Raw genomic sequence first — 27,900 nt, 5'->3', positions numbered from 1 at the left:
CTATTCACAATAGCAAAAAGATGGAGACAGCCTAAGTGCCCGTCAATGGGAGAATGGATAAATAAACTTTGGTACATATACACAATGGAATATTATGCTACCTTGAAGAATAACAATGGAAGTGGCAAGCCACCACATAACATGGATGAACCTTGAGGACATTATGCTGAGTGAAATTAGTCAGTCACAAAAGGACAAATACTGCATAAGGCCATTATTGTAAAAGCTTAAGAAAAGATACCCACACTAAAGGGGAGGGGAGAATGTGAAGTTGGGTGTGCTTTGTGAAGGAGAGCCTGAACACCATAATATTTTAGCTGACAATTTCAAGCTGTCTTAAATATACTACTCACTGGAACCTGATCTCCATCACCATTCTAGAAATGAGGAAACGGAGTCTCAGCGACAGTAAGCAACTTGCTCAAAGTGGCACATCCAAGACTGTCTAATACCAAGGAGTCTTCATTCCACGAAAAAGAACTATTAGTAAATATTTGAATCATTGGAAAAGCTTTGATTTAGTCAAATTTGTACTTTGAAGCAACTGAGATCCTTAAAGAAGAAATTGTCCAAATTCCCTCAGCCAGAATCCGCTTCCCCCTTAGAAAACAAGCAAAGGAAAGTACAGGGCCTAGCGCATAGTAGGTGTTTAGTAAATGGAATTAACTCCTCTCTTCCCTACACAGTTCTTCAAGGCACACTGTCATTGGTCCAAAGAACCCAGAAATGAAAGCTGTGTTTTTAGCATAGTTGCAGATGCAGAGATTCCCTTACTGATTGGCCGAGAAGCCTGGGGAGCAAGCTTGGCAGGATTCTGTTTGCTGCCTGTCACGACTTTCCCCACTCACATTATTCCCAACCATCATTTGGTTTTTAAGCAATCTGTTCCTGGAAAGCAGAGGAAAGTAACAGATTGATGAATTGACTGAGTGTGGCCAAATGATTTATTTTTAATGTGACTAAACAAGATGCACACCTGCCTATGGAAATGTAATTACATTGAATCATCAGAGGCTCAGATGGCCATTTAGGCAAGGAAAATAACAGGGCTCCGAACCAGTTTCAGCTAGCACCGTCATGGCTAACACAGTGAAATTGGGAACAGACAGAAATTTGTAAAATATGGATGTAGCAGCAACATAACCAGAACAGAAGAGATGATGGGTTCAAGTCCTGGAATAGGAGACTAAGAAGAGGTGTAGCAAGTCCTTTCAGGAGCCTGATGGAGGACTGTGGGGAGTGACGTGCATTCAAAGCAGGTCAGTCAGCCACCATCTTTAAGTAGGACATCATTGTTCCCAACTCTGCAAATCAAGAGTTTTGGCTGCTATGCCAAGTGCATGGTGCCCCTGTTTTCTAGGAGGGAGATTCTGTTTCTAAAATGATGTCAGCTCACAATTTTTCCTCATCTAGTTGTGGTTCTGATTTGTCCATGTTTTATAAATTCAGGTCCATACCAGTTTTGCTTCATTGGCCATAACTCATTAAGGATAACTAATTAAAGCCCTGAAAAAGAGAGGAGAGGGCAGGGAAAGAGAAGGAGCAAGAGCAGACGAGACCATTGAGAACACCTCCCCAAGGACCCCCAATTTGTCCAGATGTCCCCATTTAGCTTTGATCAGATGCCTGAACTTTCATAATTAGACTTTCATTTCCGTGGTGTAATTAAACACAGGTATTATCCCCGCCCCCCAACTGAAGTATAAGTGCAACACAAGTAAAAACTCTAAAACCAACCCCTTATTGTCAAATGGATCCTTACTCCAGGTGACTCTATGAGTTACAGAATAGAAGTTCTCCATAGGGCTTTCTTGGCTGTAACCTTGTCCTGGTATGGCACTGTGGGATCAAGCACTGGACCAAAAAGTCAGTTTGAACCACAAGGTTGGTGGTTCAGGCTCAGTAGTCGCTCCTTGGGAAACCTATAGAGGGTCACTATGAGTCGGAACTGACTTGATGGCACTTAACAACAATCTTTATGGAACAGACTGCCAGGTCTTTGTTCTGTGGTACTACTGAGTGGATTCAAACTGCCAACCTTTAGTTCCTTGGTGATTATGTGCCGTAGAGTCAGTTCTGATTCATAGCGACCCTGTGTAGGCTTTCTGAGGCTATACATCTTTGCAGGAGCGGAAAGCCTTATCTTTCTCTCATGGAAGCACTGGTAATTTCAAACTGCTGACTGTGAGATTAGCAGCCTGACACAAATTGTGCCACCCATGGGCCTGCAACAGTAGTAGTAGTTGAATGACAAATTCTTTGACATTCCCTTCTAAAGGTGGAGGCTCTCCACAGATGTGGGTTGGACTTAATGGCTCACTTCTAATGAACAGACTATGGCCAGGGTGACTGTATCTGTCTGCTGAGGGTAGGTCCTAAAAGGCATGGTAGCTTTGGCTTTGCTCTCTGCAGGATGACAGCCGCCATGTGTGATACACTCAGCCCTGTGAAGAGGCCCACACGAGGAGAAACTGGGGTCTCCACATCAACAGTCAGCACCAAGTAGCTATCCCTTTAAGTGGATCCTCCAGCCTGGGTCAAATCTCAGACGACTGCAGCCCCAACCAACATCATAACCACAACCTCATGAAAGACTCTGAGTTGGAAACCATTTAACCAAGCAGCTTCCAAATTCCAGACTGCCCCAAACTGAGGGATTAGGAGTTTTTATTATAGTTTTAGGAGTCCTGGTGTGGGACTGTGGGTTAATGCATTGGGCCACAAGGTCGGCAGTTCAAACTCACCAGCTGCTCCTTGGAAACCCTGTATAGGGTCACTATGAATCAGAACCGACTCGATGGCACTTCACAACAACATTATAGTTTGAAGGCACTAAAGCTTTGGGATAATGTGTTAGGCAACAACAGAAAATGGATGCAATAGTCATTGCTTTACTCTGTAAACAGCAAAGGATAAAGAAGCAGTGGGAAAGTTTCTTGGTATTTAATGGGAGGTTAAGTGACTCTTGCTAAATAGGCTATGCAGTTGTTAGAATGAGTGAGGCCTCTGAGTAAAAGATCTGTATGATATGTCTTTAAGAGCTCCATAAGATACACTATTACATGAAAATAGCAATTTTCAGAACGTTTAAGGAATGGCCTCAATTGCCCAACAAAAAATTATGTTTGTATGTACAAAGCAAAAACCAAACCGTTTGCAGATGAGTTGATTCCTGCTCATAACAACTACGGAGGGGGACCTCTGGGTAGATTCAACTCTCCAACGTTTTGGTCAATAGACCAGTGCTTAACTTTCTTGTTTCTGTACATACACATATGCATATGTATAATAAACCATGTTTGTATATATAAAAATTATGTGTGTTCATCTATGCATAAGTGCATGGAACAGGAGTGGAAGCTTGGTACAAAAATGCTGGCACTGATTTTATCTCAGAGGAGGGAAAGGAATTGGCTGGGGGCGGGCGGGCAATGTGACTATATGATGACGTGCACATTTGTCTTGTGTTCTTACATATTGTTTCAGTCTTTTACAATGAAGATGCATTTGTGTATTCCTGTGTGATAAAATTAAGAATATCATAAAAAGAGAAAGAAAGGCAGACACACAGAGGAGCTGAAACAAAGGGCTGGGTGAGAATGAGAGAGGAATGTTACAATTTACAGACTAGTGACAAAGGGCACCTTCATTTTAAAACAACAAGGAACTGTGCTAGGCGTGATGTTGTGTGTCCCATGAGTGGATTCTGACAGAGCAGAACTGTCTCATAGTGTTTTCTGGGCTGTAGTATCGGCACTGGACTAAACCACAAGGTCTGGCAATTCAAACCCACCAGCTGCTCCTGGGAAACCTTGTACAGAGTCGCTCTGAGTCAGAAGGGACTCAACAGCACTTAACAACAACAGTGGTTACAAGAAGAATCCTGGTGGTGCTGTAGGGTAAGCACTGAACTGTTAACCACAAGGTGGGCAGTTCAAACCCACCAGCCTCTGCGATGCAGACTAAAGATTTACAGCCTCAGAACCCTTTATAAAGTGTCCGGACTCCATGCCAGTGGATTTGTCTTTAATTGCTGATCACCAAGTTTTTTCTTCCAAAGAGCTGCTCCTAGTACGTTTTCGAATCGCAGAACCTTCTGTTAGCTCCCAATACTGAATGACCGTGCCCCCAGGCCTCCATAGAGCTTGACACAGGCCACAATTTGTGGTGTTCAGCTTGATCTGGGGAGGATGAAGACGCTCGCTAAAAGACTACTTTGATGTCCGTCTTTCCCCTGAAATGTGCGTTCCCCTTCTGGGGCACAGAGACAATGTGTGGGGAGGACGCACCTAAGAGGCCTGGGAGAGTGGCCGTGTAGAGTGGCCACTGGGATGGTCGGAAGAGAGGAGGGCAAGGGTGAGCCAGGGAGCTGGGCGGGGTGTCCGGGGGCAGTCCCACTCCCCTCCCTTCCCACCGACTCCCCATCCCCCACCCCCACCCGGAGGATCCGGGGGAGGGGGGCGGGGCACCGCCCTGGGAGTCTCCGGGTGCAGGAAGTGCCATCCGATTTTCCTCACAGACCAAAGGAAGAATCGGGGTCCTGGGTACAAACGGGAGACTGGAAGAGGCAGAGCGAAGTAAATCAAGTCCTTTCTCCCTAAGAGGTAGTAGCTGTGTACGACAGGGAAGGCGCCCTTTCTCTGGATTCCTGCTGCCAGGTCACCACGCTGCTCCCCATCCCACCTCGGACTCCTCAGAAGAAGGGGCTGGGCGGGGACCTGGACCCGGAGCTCGACCGGGACCACAAACCCTAGACCCCTGGCAGACCCTCTAGGGCGAAAGCCGCTTCTTCCTCCCGGTAACCAAGCATCCTCCATCCCCGCAGGCTGGGCAGGAAACCCGGGAGGCAGGGGCCTCCATCTTTTGCAGCCCCGCCCGCTAGCTTTAATGAACCAATTCCCTAGAACTGAGGTGAGACAAAGAGAAAACACGGTCATTCAGCCGTTCCCCATTACCCTTAACAAGCTTACAGTGAGACCAAACAACCACCTGCCTCTGGCGTTCTCCTTACTGAAGAAAACAAACCCTTAGCTGTTTTTTGTTTTGTTTTGTTTTTTAAGACCTTTTGGGGCTCTAAACATCATAAGGATTCCTGGTGTGGTGCTGCAAGGTAAGCACTGGACCGCAAGGTCAGTTTGAACGGCAAAGTCGGCAGTTCAAACTCACCAGATGCTCCTGGGAAACCCTATATTGGGTCACTATGAGTTGGAACCGACTCAACAGCACTTAACAACAGCTACAAACATTACAACGATTATGACTTCAAAGTTTGAGCAAAACTTAGCTAGGAAAAAGAAGGGATGGGCAGGCCAGGCAATAGGAACTGCTTGGGAAAGATCTGGAGGCAGGGAAGAGCCAAGGGAACAGAAAACAGGTTAGTACACAGGTGCGAGGGATGCTGGTGGCACAACGGGTAAGCAGACCACTTAACTGTTGTACCACCAGGATCCCTTGCACCTGTGTACTAACCTGCTTTCTGTTCCTTTGAAATGGCATGGTTGGCAGTTTCCTTGCTGCAATTTAAAATAACATAATATTGAAGTGGAACTTCACTAAATAACTGATTCCCCATCTCCCCTTACCCCCATCAAATTATTTCAACAACCAAACATTTGGCGCTTGCTTGGCAGCACACTTGCCTGTCCATGGGTTGACCCCAGCCAAGCCAAGTGGATCTCCTGACTTCTCTCCAACGTACCTGTCAGTTCCCTGCACCAGCCTTGTTTCATTTTAGATGCCATGCTGTTGTTGTTAAGTGTCGTGGAGTCAGTTCCAACTCCTAGCAACCATGTAGGATTTCTGAGGAGCGGCTGGTGGGCTTGAACCTCTGACCTTGTGGCTAGCAGTCCAGTATTTATTTTACAGGGCTAAACCAGTCTTCTAAACTCATCAAGCCAAAGCATCAAGCCCACTGTCATCTTTCCGACTAATACTGTTGAGTTAAGTGCCACCAAGTCGGTTCTAACTCATAGTGAGCCTGTATAGGGCTTCCTTGGAGTGATCGTGGGTTTGAACCAGCAACCTGTGGTAAGAAGTCCAGTGGTTATTCTACAGTACCCCTCCATTTAAACTCACAGTGACCTTACATAATGTTTCTGTTATGGGAACAGTCTCATCTTTTTTCTGAAGAGCAGTTGGTGGGTTTGAACCACCGCCTTGATGTTAGCAGCCCAGTGCCTAACCTCCAATACCACCAGAACTCTGTAACAACCTCATATGACAGAGTAGAACATCCCCATGGGATTTTCTAAGCTGTGCAATGATTAAGCATTGGGTTGCCTACCAAAAGGTTGTGGGTTTGAATCTACCTAGTGGCTCACAGAAGAAAGAGCTAGTGATTTGGTCCCATAAAGACTACAGCCTAGAAAAACCTATGAGGCTGTTCTCTGTCACATGGGGTCAACTTGAAAACACACAGCAACAATAACAACAAATCTTTTCTGGAACAGATCCTCAGACTGCCAACCATGCCATTCAAGCAGACCACTTAACTGTTGTACCACCAGGATCCCTTGCACCTGTGTACTAACCTGCTTTCTGTTCCTCTGAGGCTCGGCTCTTCCCTGCCTCCAGGTTTTTACAAAGCAATTCCTATGGCCTGGCCTGCCCATCCTTCCTCTTTCCCAGCTAGCTTTTGCTCAACCTTTGGAGCCAGTGTACACATCAATCCCTCTAGCAGCCTGCCCTGATTATTTCTTTTCCAGCATCCCCAACAGGCTGGGTTCAAAGGATTTACCACGCTGGATCAATCAACAACATCCATATAAATGGAGAAAAAGACTGAAGTTGTCAAAGACTTTGATGTGCTCGGATCAACCATCAACACTCATGGAAGCAGCAGTCAAGAAATTAAATGATGTATTACATTAGGCAAATCTGCTGCACAAGACCTTTTTAAAGTGTTGAAGAGGAAAGATGTCAGCTTGAGGACTAAGGTGCACCTGATCCAAGTCAATAACCTCATATGCATGCAAAAGCTGAACAGTGAATAAGGAAGACCGTAGAAGAATCGATGCATCTGAGTTATGGTGTTGGAATAGAATATTAAAAGTGCCATGGACTGCCAAAAGAACAAACCAATTTGTGTTGGAGGAAGCACAGCCAGAATGCTCCTTGGTAGCCAGGATGGCCAGACTTTGCTTCTCATACTTTGGACATATTATCAGGAGGGACCAGTCCCTGAGAAGAATATCATGTTTGGTAAAGTGGAGGGTTGGAGAAAAAGAGGAAGATCTCCAACTAGATGTATTAGCACAATGGTAGTAGCAATGGGCTTGAACGTGGCAGCCATTGTGAGTTTGGTGCAGAAGCGGGCAGTGTTTCATTCTTTTGTGCATAGGGTTACTATGAGTCAGTGCTGACTCAATGGCACCTAACAATAACAATAACATCACACTGTAAGGTAATACTCCAGTTTGTTCTGTCACCGTCTCTGTACTGTTGTTGTTGTTAAGTGCTGTCGAGTCGATCCCGACCCATAGCGACCCTGTGTAGGGTTTCCGAGGAGCAGTCGGTGAGCTTGAAGCGCCAACCTTGCAGTTCAAACTGGTTTGCAGTCTGGCACATTAACCCACAGCGCCACACCAAGCCTCAAAAGGCAGAGACCTTGTCTGTCTTGTTTACAGTTATGTCCCTAGAACCTAGCATGCAGCCCGACACATCATTGTGCTCAAATGAAGAAATCAATATCTGAAATTGACCATCTACACATAGCAAAACAAATAGTGCGGAATAAAGATGTCCAGTTATTTCATTCTGGCCTATGCAGTTAATTCATTCATTCCTTCACATCATTCACTCCTCAATATTTATTGAGCACTTCCTATGTGCCAGACAGGTAACGCTCGATACATGTTAGTTTCCTTCATGCCCAAATGGACCAGGTGTCCACCTAACTTTGTTGCAACCTTAAAGGAAGCCAATTATCCTGGCCTACTCCCTGGTGTCTGATTGAACTCAGTGTGTCCGTCATAGCCATAGAAATATCACACTAACAGGATGCCAGCAGGATTTGATTTGCAAAGTGTTTAAAGTTTAGCAAGAAAGCTTTCTGCAAATGTCAACACTACCACTCGGTTTGCTGCAAACCCGCATTCTAATCAGCAGGACTGCCTTTCCCAGCTCATTGAGCAATGTCATAAAAAAAAAAATTCCAACAGAATCATTTCTCTAGAAGGAAAAATACCAAACGGCAGAAACGAGCAGAGGGCGGGGTGCTAAGAATCATAGCTACCTACTACGTGCTAAGTGTGAGATTTACTACTTTAGTATTGCCGCCTTGGATCTCACAACATTGACAGATGAGAAACTGGCACACACAGCAATTATGCTGTTCCAACTGAAGCCAAAGCTTGGACACTTTCCACCACACCCCACTGCCTTTGGTGGCAAAAGAACAGTAACACGCCAGGCAAGATGCATTGTACTCAGCTAGGAGTCTTCCTTTCAACCCCAATGTCTTAGAGTGGGAGGACCTTCAGAAGCAAATCATAAGACAAGAGAATGACATTGTTTCTGGAGGCAGGGGTTCCTAGGCCTCCAATCTTCTAGTCTTCCTCTTCAGTTCCCCTGGGAGGCCAGGTGTCAGGATGTAATGATTTTGGAAATTTGTAAAGTCAAGAAAGAAAACAATTTTTTCTTCTTCTTCTTTTCAAAGAGGAGATGCTGGGGTGTTTTCACATTGGGTTCCTGGATCAGCACATGGAGGACTTGATGGGATTTCATAATGAAGTTACTGCTGGAAATGATACCTTAAAGGGGACTTTTCAAAGACATTGCTAGTGGAGAATGGCTTTTGTACTATGCCTCGGCTGTGTGGGGACAGTTATCACACCTGACCCACTTCTCAGTCTTGGTTCTGCACAGGAAACATATCTAAGAAGGAGTCAAGGCAAGAGTATAAGCTCTTACTGTTCAGTGCAGCCAAGTCATTTCCAACTCCTAGTGACCCTGTATAGGATTTCTGAGGAGCGGCTGGTGAGCTTGAACAGCCAACCGTATGGTTCAAACTGACCTTTAGGTCGAGCGCTTATCCTACAGCGCCCCAGAAGAACCAGAGTATAAGAGCAACTGCAAAGCATACCTTCTCTGGGTTACCTGTGTCTGCTGCTGTCAACTTGTGCCTTAGTACAGAGCTGGAGACATTTAATCTTGGACACAGGCAGGCCACAGTCTGATTCCTGGGTAAGAACACATAGCCTGGGGTTAGCAAACTCCTGACTTTGACCTCCAGCTATCCCTGAGACTGTTGCCCTCAGTTCTCAACCCTACAAATGGAGTGTCATCTGGTCCAGTCAGCTCTACCCCATGGAGAACATTATGTATAACAGAACAAAATGTTGCCTGATTCTGAGCCACTAGGGCTCCTTTCCTATAAAGATGACAGCCTAGGAAACCCTGTGGGACATTCTAGTCTAGTCACATGGGTGGCTGTGAGTTGGAATCTACCCAAGAACACTCAGGGCACCTAACAACAACAAGCAAAGTGAGGCGAATAACGTAACCAGCTTTGTGAAAGTATGTGTATATGTATGGAGGAAGTGTTTAATTTGATATTTTTTGAATAGCTGAGATGTTTATGTAAGTCAACATTTAAAAAGACACAAATGAAAACACTTTGCTTCTCTCCCTACAGCCAACCCAATTTCCCTCCACAGAATCCACCAACAGTATCAATTTCTCCTGTGCCCTTTCAGGGATGTTTAATGTACTGTATATACAAACAAATTGTCCGTCGCTTTCAAATCCCCCATTTCTCTCTAGTCCTTTCTTTATACCCATTTAATTTGCTAGCTCTTCTCATTCCTCTTCACTTGCTCTCACTGCGTTTTCAGCAGCATTTATTCTACTTCACTCCTTCAGTGTTAGACTTCATTTTAAGAACAAAAGTTGAATGGGTTCCTTTTCTTATTTCCACTTCTTCCCTGAGCTCCGCCAGCCCAGCGCGGGATTCATTTCCTCCCATTGTTTTGTTATCTGGCTCCCTTATCTAATGAATGCACTTTCTGCACAGATGCAATTACTTCTCTGTGTTTTCGCAATTCATAGTGAAATCTTTGCTTAGAATGTTCATCTGCTGCACGGTAACATTTTTTTTTTTAAATGAATCTTCTTAGCCTGATGTTTGTTTTTTCTTGTGTCTGTATGGGTTTATTTTGTTTTTTGGTTTTATTCCCCATCCTTTCTTCTTGTCAAATCTTTGCATGGATTATGCATCTTTAAAGCAGGGGGAATTTTCCTTCATGTCTTAGTTTTCCTAAAACCTTCTTAACACAAATGCCACAAGTGGGTGACTTTTAGGAACAGAAATTTGTTTTCTCAGAGGTCTGAAGACTAAAAGTCCAAAGCAGGGTTTTGTGTTGATTCTTTCCTTATCAGTAGTCCTGGGCATTCCTTGATTCCTTGGCTTGTAGAGGATGCCCACCTGGTATCTGTCTGCCCACCCCACCCCCTTTGTGTCTGTGCTGCTCTTTATATAAATTAGATTGATGAAGTATAGGATCTTCCCTACACTGGTATGACGTCAATTGGTTGAGTGATTACATACACTATATTACATTATGGAACGTGATGACATTACTTGTGTTACATGTAAGGTAATTGTAATGTATCACATTCAATCATGTCCATAGGAATTCCAACACAAATTTTGGAGGAGACATAACACAATGCATAACACTTCCTTGGTGGACCTTGTGATAGTTATGGTTTTGTATCAACTTGACTGAGTTGGTTTGGCAGTTGAGATGTGCTTGTTCCCATGGTGAAATCTAATACAGCATAGTTAACTCTATGATGATTGGTTATGAGCAACCAATCAATTGAAAGGATGTTTCCTTGAGAGCGTGGCCTGCTCCCATTATAATGGCCACTTGGGAAAGGCTCTCTCTTTTCTGCTGGGGACCCTGGGACTTTGCAGTTGGAAGCCATTTTCTTGATATAAACTTTACTTTATAAAGATACATATATAAGATTTATTGGTTTTGCTTCTCAAGAAACCCAGCCTAAGACAGACCTTATGTGTGAGAGGGCCAATGTTGTCTTCTAGTTGTCTAACTTTTCCTTATGATCCAGGATCTGATATATGTTCATTTAGCTTTGACTTCTTCCCAGCCATTGGTGAGGTTTCTCCCAATGCAAACCCTCTCCTCCCCTGTTGTCAAAGAGACTGATCACTTCCTAAAAGTATGGTTTACCTGAGTGATTCCTCAGTTAGTCCTGGTACAGCCAAGCATGACACCAGCACATTCACTCATCTCCTGCTATTTCAAAGAGTGACTTGTTGGTCTACCTTTAGACATGCCCCTGACCTTGATGAGTGTTTGCAGGCTGTTTCAAACTCTGCAACCATCTCCAGCCAGTGCCCTGCTGAGATGTCAATGCATTTGGTAATACTTTTGTGTTTTATGGTATCTCTTCTTTTCACAATAATTGGAGTTTGTGTTTTTATTTTTCATCTCATTTTCACTTTTGTACTATTTCCAGAAAAAGAAGGAGGAAAAGGAAACGTTGCACTCTCTTCAAATCAGAACTTCTTTACTTAGAAAGATCACTTTGGCTGTGGCATAGAGATTGCTTCTGCATTGGGAAGTGAGAGAAAGAAGTAAGGATGCTGAGACTTCGCCTCTCGTGCTTTGGACATGTTATCAGGAGGGATCAATCCCTGGAGAAAGACATTGTGCTTGTGGTTGTTGTTGTGTTAGTTGCCATCAAGTGAGAACCGACTCACAGTGACCCTGTGCACAACAAAATGAAACACTGCTCAATCCTAGGCCAACCTTACAATTGTTGCCACACTAGAGCCCATTGATGCTGCCACTTTGCCTATCTATCTGGGGGTCTTCCTGTTTTTCTCTGACCCTCCCCCTTACCAAACATGATATCCTTCTCCATCAACTGGTCCCTCCTGACAATATATCCAAAGTATGAGAGACGAAGTTTGGCCATCCTGGTCTCCAAGGACCACTCTGGCTGCACTTCTTCCAACACAGATCTGTTGGTTCTTTGGCAGCCCATGGTACTCTCAACAGTCTCCTCCAACACCATAACTCAAATGCATCAATTCTTTTATGGACATTATGCTTGGTCAACAAAAAAGAGGTAGCCCCTTCCCAACACAGTGGCAGCAGCAATGGGCTCAAGCACAGCCATTGTGAGGATGGGGCAAGACCGGGCAGTGTTTCATTCTGTTGTGCATGGGGTCATTCTGTTGTGCATAGAGTTGCTATGAGTTGAGACTGACTTGAAAGCACCTAACAATAAACATTTTTAGTATGTAATGCCTACCAGGTGTCTCTAGGTGATTCAAACGATGAACAAACTTGGCTGCTAAACCAAAGGTTGGAGGTTCAAATCCACAAGAGGTACCACGAAAGAAAGTCCTGGAGATTTATTTCTGAGAAATCAGTCATTAAACACCCATGGAGTACAGTTCTATTATCACTCGTTTGGGGTCACTGTAAGTTGAAGTCAAGTAGATTGATTTAATGTTGACAATCGTCCTGGCTGATTAGCTGTAGGTTGGAGCAGGACTGTGGAGCCAGAGTGGAATATTTCAGGGCTGGCTGCTTGAAGTTGCTGGTGACGCAGCGAGAGTTGGGTTCCATGTTCTTTTCTGAAGCTTTCTGCCAAGTTTGAAGGCACATCTGTTTTGGCTGAGCCTTCTGGGGAGGACAAATGAGAGTCTAATGGGGTAATGAACTTCCCACCACTTCCCTTGAAAGCCCCCTGTAGATATTTGGATGAAATTCTTGACTGCTGGCAACCTCTGAACAGACCAGAGGCAGTCAGAAGCTGAGCTTCTGGTTTATTGTCCTATTAACTGAGTCTCCCGGATGATGAGGCCTGAAGATCGGGTTTATAAGATTAAAAACAACAACAAAACCATGAGTACAAAATGCTCTGTTGACTTTTTGATAATGTTTCCAGCTAAGTCCTAACAAAGGAACACAGATTCCTAACCTTGTGGAAGGGCAGGAAGTGACCTACTCGGGGGTCAGACCCTCCTACCTTCAGATAGTTTGTTCAGACTAAGCTTTGGAAATGGAAGAGAGAGCTGTGCCTTTCTCTGCAATTCTGATTCTTTACAACCAAAACATCTGATTCTTTAATTTGTCTGCAATAAATTCTGGGCATTTTTGTTTGTTTTTAAATGTGCAGCCAAGATTCAGAATCAAGAGCTACACAGTTTCAGAGATGCTGAATTCAAAGCTAAGAATTTGCTGCCCTGAAGCGGAGTCCTGGTGTGGTGCTGTGGGTTAGTGTGCCAGACTGCGAAGTCTTTGAACTGCAAGGTCGACGAAACCCTAGACTACAGGGTCCCTATGGGTCGGAATCGACTCGACAGCACTTAACAACAACAAACCTGACCACTGCTGTCTAATATGGCTGAATGCCTTTTGTGCTACACCCAGGGACAGACTGCCAACGGCTGATACAATAATGCAGTGTCTATAATAATCCAGTGTCTTTTGCATCTGTCTGTATACTTTTAATCTTAGCTTCTCCGCGGATATGTTTCTTGACTCTACTCATGTGATTCCTGTCAGGCCTGGCTTCTCTATTCTGCTGCATACAGATTCTGCATACAGTTCTAACAACCAATAGTCATATTCCTGATGACTTAACATGAGCTGTACCCAAACAGGGATGTTTTTGGGAAAGTCCCAGGAATGCGTAAGCTATTGGGGCTCTTAAGGAAGAATATTTTAGCAAAAAGAATAAGGGGCAAAGATTTTATGCTCAAAAATTCCCAAAATTATGGCTGGTCTCTGCAATGGAATATTATATAATCACTTTAAATGGTGCTCATATAAGGCAGGGTGTTTAGGAAGTTTTTTCAAACTTGAGAGGATGCTTATGAAGCTGAGAGAAAAGCAGGACACACAAGTGTATCGGATGTAAAAATATGTGTGAGAGTGAAGGGAGTCAAGGAAGACTTCTCATCTTGCTCCTGCACTGTCCCCCACCCCCACCCCCATCCTATCCCCCACACCCACGCTGTCCTGTCCCCTACACCCACCCCCGTCCTGTCCCCCACACCCCTGCGCTGTCCCCCACACCCACGCTGTCCTGTCGCCTACTCCCACCCCCGTCCTGTCCCCTACACCCCCATCCTGTCCCCCACACCCACCCTTATTTCCAAGTGATCGAAGGAGTCTGCAACTTGGAAGCAATATGCTTTTCTGTCATGTTAATGTATCTTGGACAGAAGGAAGGTAAATATCCTCTAAGGCTAATGGTGGTGGTAGTGGTGTGCCATGAAGTCGGTTCCACTCATAGTGACCCTGCATAGGGTTTCCCAGGCTCTTTACAGGAGCAGAATGCCTCATCTTTCTCCCGAGGAACAGCTGGTAGTTTCGAGCTGCTGACCTTGAGGTTTACAGCCTGACTCATAAGCACTACGCTAGCATAGCTCCTTCTAAGGCTAATAAGGTCAGGGTATTTGCTTACAGGAAACAGAGTTGGTGGTGGTTGTTGTTGTTGGTGGTGGTATGCCATGGAGTCGGTTCTGAATCATAGTGGCCCTGTTTCTAAGGCTATAGATCTTTATAAGAGCAGAAAGCCTTATCTTTCTCCCATGGAACTGCTGGTAGTTTTGAACTACTACTAACCCTGAGATTAGCAGCCCGACTCATAACCACTACCATGGTTAAGATGCTAATAATGTGGAAATATTAATTTCTTACAAAGATCAAATATTATTTGTGTGCATGTGATTTTTCCTGAAAGAAATTCATGTTTGGGTAGCAAGATGTGTTTTATGTCAGATGCACTGACATAAAATGGTGAAGCATTTGGCTACAGTTTAAGGTGAAAGATCTCCCATGTCTGCCTCCCCTCCCCCATTGTGTATCTCAGAATAGAGTGCTTAGCCTCACCCCTACCCCTCAATTCCTCTTCTAGAGCAGCAGTGAGAAGAGACGTGCGCATTCAAAGGTGGTCACTGCTGTTGGCTGTGGCACCAACCCTCTCTTCCTACAGTGTCTTAGTCTGGAAGGTCCACAGAGTCCTGCTCAGCATCAAAGAAGCAAACTTCCACTGACAGATGGGTGTTGGCTGCACCTGGAACCAAGCCCAGTTCTGCTGCATGGAGGGCAGGAATTCTCCCAATGGCTCTCCATTGCATGCTGCATTCAAGAATAGAGCTGGAATGCACAAGAGAGGATTTAAGAGTTCCTCATTTGTTTAGGGTCGCTATGGGTTGGAACCGACTCGACGGCACTTAACAACAACAACAATTTGTTTAGGGAAGACAGATAATTCCTAGGAAGGGATAAAAAGGCAGAAGGGCAACAGAAAGAGAAGAAAAGAGGAAAGAGGTCCATGTAAAAGCCCTCGTGAGGGCCTGGGGAGCACCAAGAGATACCTCTGCCTACTTTCCTACCCCATAGGGTGATGGTTCAATAAAGACCTGAACAATTCCAACTTCCCAGGGTTACTGGGTGAGTGGGATGAAGGAGCATTTACTGGTTGGGTGGGATGAAGGAGCACCCTCACTCATGGTCACTGGATGGGAGAGACATCCACCCCTTGGGGACAAACCACCTGGGAGACAGTTGTTATTTTTGTTGTTAAGTGCCGTCAAGTTGGCTCTGACCCATAGCGACCCTTTATAGGGTTTCCGAGGAGCCACTAGTAAACTTGAACTGCCAATCTTATGGTTCAAATGGCTTTGCAGTCTGGCACGTTAACCCATAGCACCACACCAGGACTCCTGGGAGACAGTGGTGGTGGTGGTAGTGGTTATGTGTCGTGGAGTCGGTTCCGACTCATAGTGACCCTGTACAGGGTTTCTGAGGCTGTAAATCTCTACGGGAGCAGAAAGCTTCATCTTTCTCCCACGGAACAGCTGGTAGTTTCGAACTGCTGACCTTAAGGTTCACATCTCGATTCGTAACCACTACGCTACCAGACAGTTGTTGTTGTTAGGTGCCATCTAGTCGGTACCGACTCTTAGCAACCTGTACAGGGTTTCTGAGGCTGTAAACCTTTACGGGAGCAGAAAGCCTCATCTTTCTCCTGCAGAACAACTGGTAGTTTCGAACTGCTGACCGTGAGATTAGCAGCCCGATTCATAACTACTGCGCTACCAGAGCAGTAGAGAGTTACAAATATATATGCATAACAAAAGGACTACAAGGAAGCCGACCACAAATATACATGCATAGAGAAAGGACTAGAAGGAAGTAGACCACAAATATACATGCATAGAGAAAGGACTAGAAGGAAGTAGACCACATGTTAATCATGCTTTCCAGCACATTATAAGTGTATTTTACTTCCTGCTCTTTTAGGTTTTTCCAAATTTGTCAAATTTTCTACAGTAAGAGATATGAGCCACTTTCATAATCAGGAAAGGCAGTGAAAATTCAGTCATCTGCCCTGGGAGCCCTTATTGTTGTTGTCATTGTTGTTGTTATGTGCTATGGAGTCAGTTCCGACTCATAGTGACCCTAAACAGGATTTCCGAGGCTATAAATCTTTACGGGAGCAAAAAGCCTCATCTTAATTCTGCGGAACAGCTGGTAGTTTCGAACTGCTGACCTTAAGATTAGCAGCCCGCTTCGTAACCACTATGCTACAAGAGAGTAGGTGCTGTTAAGTCAGTTCCAACTCAGAGCAACCCTGTGCAATACAGAATGAAACACTGCCCAGTCCTGTACCAACCTCACTATCGCTATGCTTACGCCCATTGATGCTGCCATGTGCCAAATCTATTGAATGGGGGATCTTCCTCTTTTTTGCTGCCTCTCTGCTTTACCAAGCATGATGTCCTTTTCCAGAAACTGGTCCCTCCTGATAATATGTCCGTACCATCAAGTCCATGTGAAATCATAGAGAGAAAACTGCCTGCAGAGGGTTTTTCCTAGACTTTGATCTTTATGGAACTGATCACCAAGTCTTTCTCTTGCAGAGCCAGGGGGCAGCTTCAAACTGCTAAACCTTTCAGTTAGCAACTGAGAGTTTAATCATCATGCCACTAGGGCTCCTTCGAGAGGTCTAAAGTCTTGTTACAGCAGCAATAGGAAACCAATAGGAAAGTCTGGAAGCTTCTGAGTAAGAGCCTGTGGTACCGTGAATTTACTCGATATAGCTTTTCAATCCAAAGTCTTGTCATTGTCGTAATTGTTGTTAAGTGCCATCAAGTCGGTTCGAACCCACAGCAACCCTATAGCATTTCCAAGGTGTGGCTAGCGGGTTTGAAGTGCTGACCTTGCAGTTCAAACTGACTTTTCAGTCTAGCGCTTATCCTGTATCACCACACCAGGGTTTCTTAACTCCCACCAAACAATCGGGTTGTTGTTGTTGTTGTTAAGTGCCATTGAGTCAGTTCCAATCCATAGCGACCCTATATAAGATTTCTTAGGAGTGGTTGGTGAGCTTGAAACACCAACCCTGCAATTCAAACCAACTTTGTAGTCCAGTTCATTAACCCACAGCACCACACCAGGAGACTATGCAAATCGGGTGTACAGGACTCTAAAACCGGGACTGGTTAGTTTTGCCATCCAGCTAGGTTTAAAAGCGACAGCTCAGAAACAGGAACAAAAGACCTCAGGACCATCAAGAAAAAGCATGAGTGGAACATGCGATCCCTCCTACCTGGAAAAGCGGTGACAGATGTGGTTGCAGAGGTGGGGGGGAGGGGGAGGGCGCGGCATGGAGAGACAGAGCATCTCTGGCTTCCTGGCCTGGCCACGGACTGAGTAAAGCTGAGTGTCTATGGGCAGGAGGCTGGCTTGCAAAATGTGCCCTTTGACATTTACAGACTTTGTATTACTTGCCAGAGCAGGCCACAGGGTTGAAAGGCAGAAGACAAAATCAAGGCAGTACGACAGAGAAGAGGCTTTCCTGACCAGAGAGCTGCTGCAGCTTATGTTGTTTCTGATTTTGTACCCTGACCACTTCCTTAATAAGGAGCTCTGGTAGCACAGTGGTTACGAATCGGGCTGCTAACCTCAGGGTCATCAGTTCGAAACTACCAGCTGTTCCATGGGAGAAAGATGAGGCTTTCTGCTGCCATAAAGATTTACAGCCTTGGAAATCCTGTACAGGGTAGCTATGAGTCGGAACTGACTCCACAGCACATACATCCCATCATCATGAGTATTGTTTCTGAGTTCTGTGTGGCCATTGCAGTGGGTTATCAAACCCAGATGTGAGGCAGAGAGTGCTGTGGGAAGGATGGTTGGTGTCAGAATAGGGTAAAGAAAGTTGTAGGGTGGAGGCATGTCTGACCTCTGCTTCACAGGAATCTACCCTGGGCTGATTTTGATTCTCCTCCCCCCTTGTGAAGCCAGAGCAAGTCAGTTGTGGCCTCCCTGTCATTTTTTGCAGATGGCTGAGGCTGATATTCGAGGTGCTAAACTGGAACAGGCATTGAGAGACCATCCTGACCATCTCTTACCTTCTGAGATGACCTAACTGAATAAGAAACGGGATCTGAACCCACTCCCCATGTCAGAAACTGCCCTTGCCCCTCATCCTTCCACTTCTGGTAGAAACTCAACGAAGATCCAGCCTTGGGCTAATTGCCCTAATTGCTCTCTAGGCGCCACCGCATTGTGCTAGAGAATTGCTAAGCAGGAAATAGGGCACTGGGGGCTAGGTGGAAAATAAGGCAGGAGCTTCTGAGGCCTGCCTGTGAGCTCTTAGAAAACCCAGCCCTCCCCCAGGGAAAAGAGAAGTCAGACTAAGCCACAAGAGAGTCTCCTCCCCCACTCCCCCAGAACTTCAGAACAGGACTGAGCCAGGGGAACAGCCCTTTTCACCTCTGCCTCCTCCCCTCGCTTCTTACTGAGCTCACCACATTATGTGGAACACAACAACAACAAAACCTTTCAGGCGTGGGCCCTAACTTCCAACCTAGTGGGAGGGTAAGACCCAGCAGGGAGGGCTAAGTTTCTGACTTTCACAAATTGTCCTTCTGCCTGACTTGGGGTGGGGTTGGGGAGTGCGGAGGGGAGGTGGTAAATATGAAGCAATGTAGTTTCCCTTGAAGAACCAGGATGTCACCTTTGGGGTAATTTACTTTCTTAATGGAGACCTGGTGTGACACTGTAAGATAAACAGTGGATCATAAGGTTGTTTTTAATAGCAAGGTCGGTGGCTCCAACTCACTAGCCACTCCTTGGAAACTCTATACAAGCAAGATTGCTATGAGTTGGAATCTGCTCAATGGCACTTAACAACAATACTTTCTTAATGGTGAGATTGGAGAAAGAAGTCTGTGATGAGGTTTGAGTCACAGTAAGTGTGGAGAGTTACAGAGATGAGGGACAGCGACATTTTGGAGCACTATGACCCAAGGGGAGAGCCCTTTCTCCCCCTCCTTCACTTCGCCCCTATGAGAGTCTGAATATTGATCATCCCACTTTAAGAAGTCTGTGTCCTTGTCCCAGGAACTTGTGAAGATGGTACCTTACATCACAAAAGGAGTTTGCTGGTGTGCTTAAGTGAAAATCTTGAGATGGGAAGATTATCCTAGATTATCACAGAATTAGAAGGAAAGAAGACACTAAACTGCTGACTGTGAAGACGGAGGAAGGGGCAAGGAGTTCAGGTAGCCTCTAGGAGTTGAGAAAGACCAGGAAACCAATTTTCTCCTAGAATCTCCAGAAGGAGCACAGCTGTGCTTGCCCATTATAGACTTCTGACCTCCTGAACCAGAAGAGAACAAATTTTGTGTTGTTTTAAATGATGAAATTTGTGGGACATTTGTTACAGCAGCAATAGGAAAGTAATCCATCCCCTTCTTCCCCTCCCTGTGATCTGGTTTGGTATTGTTCTTTTCCGATGAGACACGAATTGGAATTTACCTGTAGAAACAAGAAGAAAGGGTTTGGAGATTTGCTTCCATTAAGGTTACCTCCAAGAAACCCGCCTGGAGCACTTCCATTCTGGCATGAGTCAGAAGCAACTTGGTGGCAACTGACAACAGAAACAAGAAATGCAGCAGTGAAAAACAGAGAACACATATTTACAACACATAGCACTGACCAAAAACGAATGTCCTTAATTTGCAATTGTTTGGTAAGAAAATGACCGGCACCAGATTTTTACATAAGCACATAGTTTTCAGGAATAGAAAGGTGGGTTGCTCAGAGTTAAAATGGAAAGGTTGTCTCAGCTTTAAGGAATTCTGGTAGCGTAGTGGTTACAAATCAGGCTGCTAATCTAACAGTCAGCAGTTCAAAACTACCAGCTGTTCAGCAGGAGAAAGATGAGGTGTTCTGCTCCCGTAAAGATTAACAGTCTTGGAAATCCTGTACAGGGTCGCTATGAGTCGGAACCGACTCCATGGCATATAACAACAACAACAACAACTCTCAGCTTTGTCACTGAGGGAAAAAGAGAAAACTGCAGAGTACCTAGGGGGTATCCTACAATTCCATTTCTGTGAAAACCACAATAGATTCTTACACACCGTATTATACATGCTTATTTTACTCTGTGGCTTTTTTCCACCAGCTGCTCCTTGGAAACCCTATACAGGGTCGCTATGGGTTGGAATCGACTCCACTGGCACTTAACAACAAAACAACAACGTTTTGCTAGCGGGAACCAGAGGAAAACGTTAGCAAAAATTATCTTTGGCGGAGGAATTGGAGAGGGATGGCATTTTATGTTTTAACTTTCCTGCTGTTTGGATTTCTAATCTTATACTCAGCATAATGTCTGACAAGGGAGATTATGACCCATTTTTAGGTTTCTTCTTGGCACCTTTCTGTATTTAAAAAACAAAACAAAAGTTGCAATTAGCATAATAGCAGGTAGACCATATAGGCAGAAATCTGGCATAGAGTCTATCAAGGTACAAATATTAAAATCCATGTAACAGGAAGCACGGGCTAGTCTGTAACATTTACTACTCAGTTCTCCTTGGGGGTCAGGGACAAAAGACATGTGACAATCTCTCAGATCCCTGTGGCCCTGGCATCTCTGACAAGAGTTCCAAAGGCCCTATGATACCGACTGTGATGGTGTTGTCAGCCTGCTGCCTTGAAGACTGCAGGAAGAACAGATTTGCATCCATATTCCAGTTTTGCACACTTACCAACCACTCAGCCCTGGGGAAGTCAGAGGTCTTCTCTGGGCTTTTGTCTCTTCATTGGTGAAAATGTGGAAGGAGGTAAGAATGGTTACCTTCAGGGTTACTGGGATGCTTAAATAAGATAATGCTTTGGATATAAGCAAAACTCAACAAAACTAAGTTTTCTTCTTCCTTATTTCCTTATACTTAATTTTAAAAAAGCTTGTCAAGAATTACAGGAAGCCATCATTTAACAGGAGAGAAGTAAGAGTAACTTTTTGTTTATTAAAGTACAGAGACCTCACAGAGAAAACCAAAATCAGGTAGACACATGTCAATTTCCACATTGGAGTACTTACTACCTGTTAGCCATGCTTGCCAAGTCATCGAAGGTTAATAAAGTTTGTAAGCACTTTAAAGTCAATGAGATACGCATTTGGAGTCCTGGTGTGGCAGTATAGGATAAACACTGGGCTGCAAAGTTGGTTTGCAATGCAAGGTCAGTGGTTCAAACCCACCACCTGCTCCTTGGAAATCCTATACAGCATCTCTATGAGTCAGAACGGATTCACTGGCACTTAACAACAACAATAACAACCTGTTGCCATCAAGTCAAACCTAACTCATAGCAACCCCGTAGAACTGCCCCCCTGTAGGATTTTCAAGGCTATAATCTTTATGGCAAATTAAATTAGTGCCTCATCGGAAAAGAATAATCACAATGGAGTGGCTGGTGGGTTCAGGTAGCAGCTGAGTGTTTAACCATGGCACCACTGGGGCTCCTTTGAATACCACTGCTGCAGCTAAAGTCCTAGGTGTTGTTAAGCCACATCATGCCCACCACCCATGACCAGGGAGGGAGACGAACAAGTCTACTTTGTTCCTTAAGTCCCGGTTGTGCTTTGCAGATGAAATCAAGGAAAACCGACAAAACTACAGCACAATTCAGGAAACAAACTGACAAAAGAAATGAAAACCTAGAAGCCATACAAAACCAGTAATTATCCAGAAGATTAACATTAAGACTTCAGAAATAGATGATGCATTGAAGGGGCAAAGAAGTAGAATTGAATCAATGAAACGCCGAATTACTGAGCTTAAAGAAAAATCACTCAATATTCATTTACGAGAGGAACAATCAGGAAAAAGAACAAAACAAATCTGAACATAGCCTAGGAATTATGAGGGGCAGTTTCACGAGGAATAATTTACGTGTGATTGAAATTCCAGAACAGGAAGAGACTAAAAAAACAAAACAAAACCAAAAAACCCCATAGATTATATTGTCCAAGAGTTGTTGGAAAAAAACTTCCCTAATATCAAGGAGCTCTGGTAGCATAGTGGTTACGAATTGGGCTGCGAACCTTAAGGTCAGCGGTTCGAAACTACCAGCCGCTCTGCGGGAGAAAGATGAGGCTTTCTACTCCCGTAAAGATTTACACCCTCGGAAACCCTGTACAGGGTCTCTATGGGTCGGAACCGACTCGAAGGCACTTAACAACAACAATATCATGAAAGACAAGAAGCTAGCCATTCAAGAAGCTGAATGGACTCCAAACAGGAGAGACCTCAAAAGAAAAACACCAAGACATATTATACTCAAACTTTTCAAAACCAAAAATATGGAAAAATCCTGAGAGCAGTTCTGGATAAATGGAAAAGTTTATATGTATCATTCCACATATAAAGGAGAACTAGTATGACTCCAGAGTCCTGGTATGGCACTGTAGGGTAAGTAAGCACTGGATTGCTAACCACAAGGTTTGCTGTTCAAACCCCCAGGCACTCCCTGAAAATCCTATACAGGGTCAGCAGGAGTTGGAACTGACTCAACAGCACTTAACACTAACAATAATAACCCGAGTAAGCTCTGACTTCTCAGCAGAAATCATGCCGGCAAGAGGACAATGGAATGACGTACAAAACGCTGAAAGAAAAAAATTGTCCATCAAGTATGACAGCGAAACTAGGTCATTTTCCAATAAATAGAAATTTAAAAATTTGCAAAAATTCAGATCAACCTTACAAAAAATACTGAACGGTGTTCTATGAACAGCGAACCAGAAACAGCAGACACACATGCCAACGTTACGTAGAACACAATGCAGACATAGAAGTATTCAAAGTAACACCGACCTACAAAGTTGAAAATAGAGAACCAGAGATACCATTGCAACAGCAAAAATAGTACAAAGAGGGAGTAATATAGTTACAGAACTTCCAAATGAAGAAGAAATCAAGTAAATTTCAAGAAAATAAATTAATTTAGAAAATAAACCTCTGTAATCCTAAAAATTAGACCAAGCCTTACTCCTAGCCCTAATCCAACTCTTACCCCTAACACTAACCCTAGTCCTGACCATAACCCTAATACTAAAGGAAGTCCTAACCCTAACCTTCACTCCTTACCCCTCCCCCAAAAAGCAACAACAAAGTATATACTTATTTTTTTAAAAAAACAGAACTATTTATATGGGATGAAACTCACAACAGCAACTGGAAAGATTAGATGGGAATCCTAGGGGCTGTGAGTTCCTTACTGAGGGAGGAAGGAACCACTCAGTAAGTAAGGATGGGGATGGTTGCACAATATTATCAATGGCAATGAATTGTACGTGTGGAAACTCTTGAATCAGTGTGTTTTGTTGTGCATATGCTCAATCAAAACAAAAAAAAAAATAAGAGTCCTCTTTCCAATGCCCACCCCACATGAGAAGCCCTTCTGCAGCTCCCACCCAGTGGTGGACAGCTTCCACCTTGTGAACACCAGCTGAGGAGCAGTTAGACTCTGGAAGGCCAGTCCAGGTTGGCTGAAGCACCTGCTTTTCCCCCCAAGCTTTCAGAGATAATTGACTTTTTTCCAAAAAAGAATTTCCTTATTCATTCCTATCTTACTCATTTAATGTATCTATTCATTCCACGGAGTTCTGTGGATATCTTCTAAGTAGCAGACACCATTCCAGGCTCTGCTCAGTACATCAGTGATAATCAGATAGGCCTTGCCTTCTGACAACCAGGGGAGCAGTGAGGAAGCCCAATGGTCCAGAGACTAGGGCCATCAGTCAACCAGTAATTCCTCAGCATCTACAAGAATTCAGACAGTAGGGATAAAAAGAAGTGGATGGATCTGGAGACTGATACGGTTCTTGCGAGTGAGAGAGGAGGGAAGTCAAGAATGACTCCCAGTTTCCAAGCTCATTGGCAAGACCACGTAAAGGGAAACACACTTGGAGCTGTGGAGGTTTGGAGGTAGTGAGAATGAATTTGGATTTAGCTAGGTTGGGTTTCAGGCTTCAATGAGACCTGTGAGTGGACAGGTCCATCAGGCAGTTGGGTATTGGGTTCATGGCTTAGGAGTGGGATTTGGAATGAGAATGTCATCTGGGACTTGGGATCATCAACAAATGAATGGTTGGTCAAGGAAGGGTAAAGAAGGGTGAGACCACTTGTGAGAGGGACGGTCTCAGGCAGCACTGTGAGTCCCTAACACTTAAATAACAGGGAAAGAAGAGGAACTTTAAAATAAGAGGAGTGGTCATAGAAAGTAAGGAGAAAACACTAAGAATGTCATATAGTTGCCCACATTTGTGAAGCAGTTACCCCCCAATTTCCTTTGGAAAAGCACCTCTCCTCCTTTTGCTTCTTTGTGGTTTTAGTGAGGATGCCTTCCCCTGCCTCCAGGATGGGGCCTTAGCCAGTAGTGTGTTCCCTTCCCCATCACCAACTTGGCAGGTCTAGGGATGGCTGGATAAGCCACCAGAGCCAATGAGAAGGCACAGAAGTAAGTGTGGGGAGGAGGGCAGCGGTTGGAGGATGTTCTGGGAAAGAGAACTTCTACCAGAAGAAAGACCGCACTTCTTCTCCCCCCCCCCCCCCCCCCACACACACACACACACGCACACATACACACAAACGCTGCTTGGTTTGGAAAGAGTAAAGGAGGGCTACAACATTGGGAACCAGGGCAGCCATTTATAATTTTGAGGATAGTCTGAAGTTGCAGAATAGTCTTTAAGTGAGGCTCCAGGACGAAGCCTAAAGTGCAGATAGTAGACTAGTGAAAAGGAGAGAAGCAGCGTGTTATAGGCCATTGTTTGAGCCACTAGGTCAGGCGCCACCTGAACTTAGCCCTGACCCTATGCTTTTCAGCTATGCGCCAATAACGTCCTTTTACTGTTTAAGCCCGTTTGAGCTGACGTTTTATTCGTTTTGCTATATACAAAATGAAGAGTCCTGGTGTGGCACTGTCAGATAAGCATGGCTAACTTCAAGGTCAGCAGTTCAAATCTACCAGCCACTCCTCAGAAACCCTATATAGGAACATTATCAGTCTGAACTGACTAGACAGCACTTAACATCAACAGTTAACAGACAAACTGAGGAGGAGACCCTCCCTCAGGTCAGTGGGTAAACACGGGAGAGGTGTCAGGGATTTCAAAAACTTTGACCGTGTCACCACCAGAAACTCCACATTGGTGGATTTTCTGTTTTGCAATCTCTTTACAAGTTTTACCCTCCTTGAATCCTGGTGTGGCGCTGTGGGTTTGAACTGCGATGTTGGTGGTTCAAGTTCACCAACTGCTCCTCAGAAACCCTATGGGTCAGAACCGACTTGACGGCACTTAACAACAACTACTACTTCTGTTTCACTTTCCTGATAGTACAATGAACATGCTTTTAAAATTGCTTACTCACTAAAAATGAGGTGTGGTTGGGAAGTTATCTGCCTAAATACTGAAGTGTTCATCTCATGATCCAGGGTCAATGGCAAGTGACAGCATCCGAGAGACTCTCCCCACTCAAATTTATTTTTCACACTGATAATCCATGTGCATGTTTAGTACAGCACTTGTTGTTGTTAAGTGCCTTTGAGTCGGTTCCGACCCATAGCGACCCTGTACAAGGTTTCTGAGGGTGTAAATCGTTACGGGAGTAGAAAGCCTCATCTTTCTCCCGCGGAGCGGCTGGTAGTTTCGAACCACTGACCTTAAGAGTACAGTACTAGGAACATAGAAATACCCAATGAACATTGTTGTTGTTAAGTGCTGTTGTATAGGATTTCTAAGGAGCAGCTGATGAGCTTGAACCACTGACCTTGTGGTTCAAATCAACTTTGCTGTCTAGAGCATTAACCCACAGCACCACACCAGGACTTGAATGAACAATGAGCACTAATTATTGTTATTAACTACCTTTCCAAGTAATGAGCCCTGGGGCACAATAGTGAAGAGTAGGCTCTCTAACATTCAAAGCCATGCTTACTAATTGCCAGTACAAAACCTTTACATGATATGTGTAGTCTCATACATGTTCTGGATCCTGGCTCTCTTCATATGAACCTAACCCTGTGCCTGTTTGTTATCCATGGATGTGCTGTGCCTCTCCTCACCTCTGGGCCTGCGTTTTCATTTTCTCTGTGCTTGGAAAGGTTGTTATATGCCATCCAGCAGATTCCAACTCATAGCAATCCTGCAGCGCAGAATCGAACTGCTCCAGAGGGTTTCCTAGATTCTAAATCTGGTAGCATAGTGGTTACGAATCGGACTGCGAGCCACAAGGTCAGCAGTTCGAAACTACCAGCTGTTCCATGGAGAAAGATGAGGCTTTCTGCTCCCGTAAAGATTTACAGCCTCTGAAACCCTGTACAGACAGGGTCACTAGGAGTCGGAACCGACTCCATGGCACATAAAAACAACAACAAATCTTTATTAGTGCAAATTGCTAGTTCTTTTCCACCATGGAGCTGCTAGGTAGGTTTGAACTGCCAACTTTTTGGAGAATAGCCAAGTTTTTCACCATTGTGCCCCAGGGCTCATTACTTGGAAAGGTAGTTAATAACAATAATTAATGCTCATTGTTCATTGGAGTCCTGGGTTAATGCGCTGGACTGCAAAGTTGATTTGAACCACAAAGCCAGAGGTTCAAACTCATCAGCTGCTCCTTCGAAATCCTATACAGGGCGGCTATGAGTTGAAACCAACTCAACAGCACTTAACAACAACAACATTCATTGGATATTTCTATGTTCCAGGTACTGTACTAAAACAAGAAATGGATTCTCTTGTATACTCACAACTGCCCACTGAATGAGTCAGACACGGGAGAAAATGCAGCAAAAGCAGATAGGGATTCTGGGTTGAGGTCAACCACTGGGTTTAGAGGACCCACAGAGAAATTAGAAAGTCTCATCTTTCTCCTCCATGTGTGGCTGATAGGTTTGAACTGCTGACCTTGTGTTAGCAATCCAGTGTTTATCCTACAGGGCTATCAGGTCTCCTCTATCAAACGAGGAAGGTCAGAAAAAAGAAACCAAAAAAACCCCAAAAACCCAAAACTAGAGGCCAAGAAAGAGTTTGAACACAAGGGGAGGAGAGCCAGGTAAGGAAACTGGGGAGGCATCCCCAAGGGTGGGGGACTCTGTCTCCATGGAGATCGGGGCTGCTCTCCACTTCAGTAAAGGTCTCAGGGGGACCTGTCAGAATCCATACCAGTCAGGTTAGGTCCTGTGGTCTCTCTCCCACCTTGGATGCCACAGATAGAGCTATTGCCTGAGATTCCCCTGTCTCCAAAGGCTGAAGGCTGTCTGATGTCCCTACCAGCTTAGAGGTGTGTGTGTGTGTGTGTGTGTTACAGAGAGAGAGAGAGAGAATATGGGAGCACTGTTTGCATCTTTGCCAAGGTTAGGGGCCTCATGTGATAAATAGTCACACACTCTCAGGTCCTTGCTGGCCACTCCCTTCCAAGATCCTCCCACCCCCAGGACACAATCCGTGTCTGCCATTTTCTAGGTTGGGAGAAGCTCCCCATCTCTCCTTCAATTGTCTTCACCCCACCCTAGCCCAGCCCTTCCCTCTCTCAAGCAATCC

Source organism: Chrysochloris asiatica, unplaced genomic scaffold (assembly GCF_000296735.1).
Source record: "Chrysochloris asiatica unplaced genomic scaffold, ChrAsi1.0 scaffold00092, whole genome shotgun sequence".
NCBI classification, from domain to species: domain Eukaryota; kingdom Metazoa; phylum Chordata; class Mammalia; order Afrosoricida; family Chrysochloridae; genus Chrysochloris; species Chrysochloris asiatica.
The sequence above is the reverse complement of the archived record's forward strand: the minus strand, read 5'-3'. Positions refer to the sequence as shown.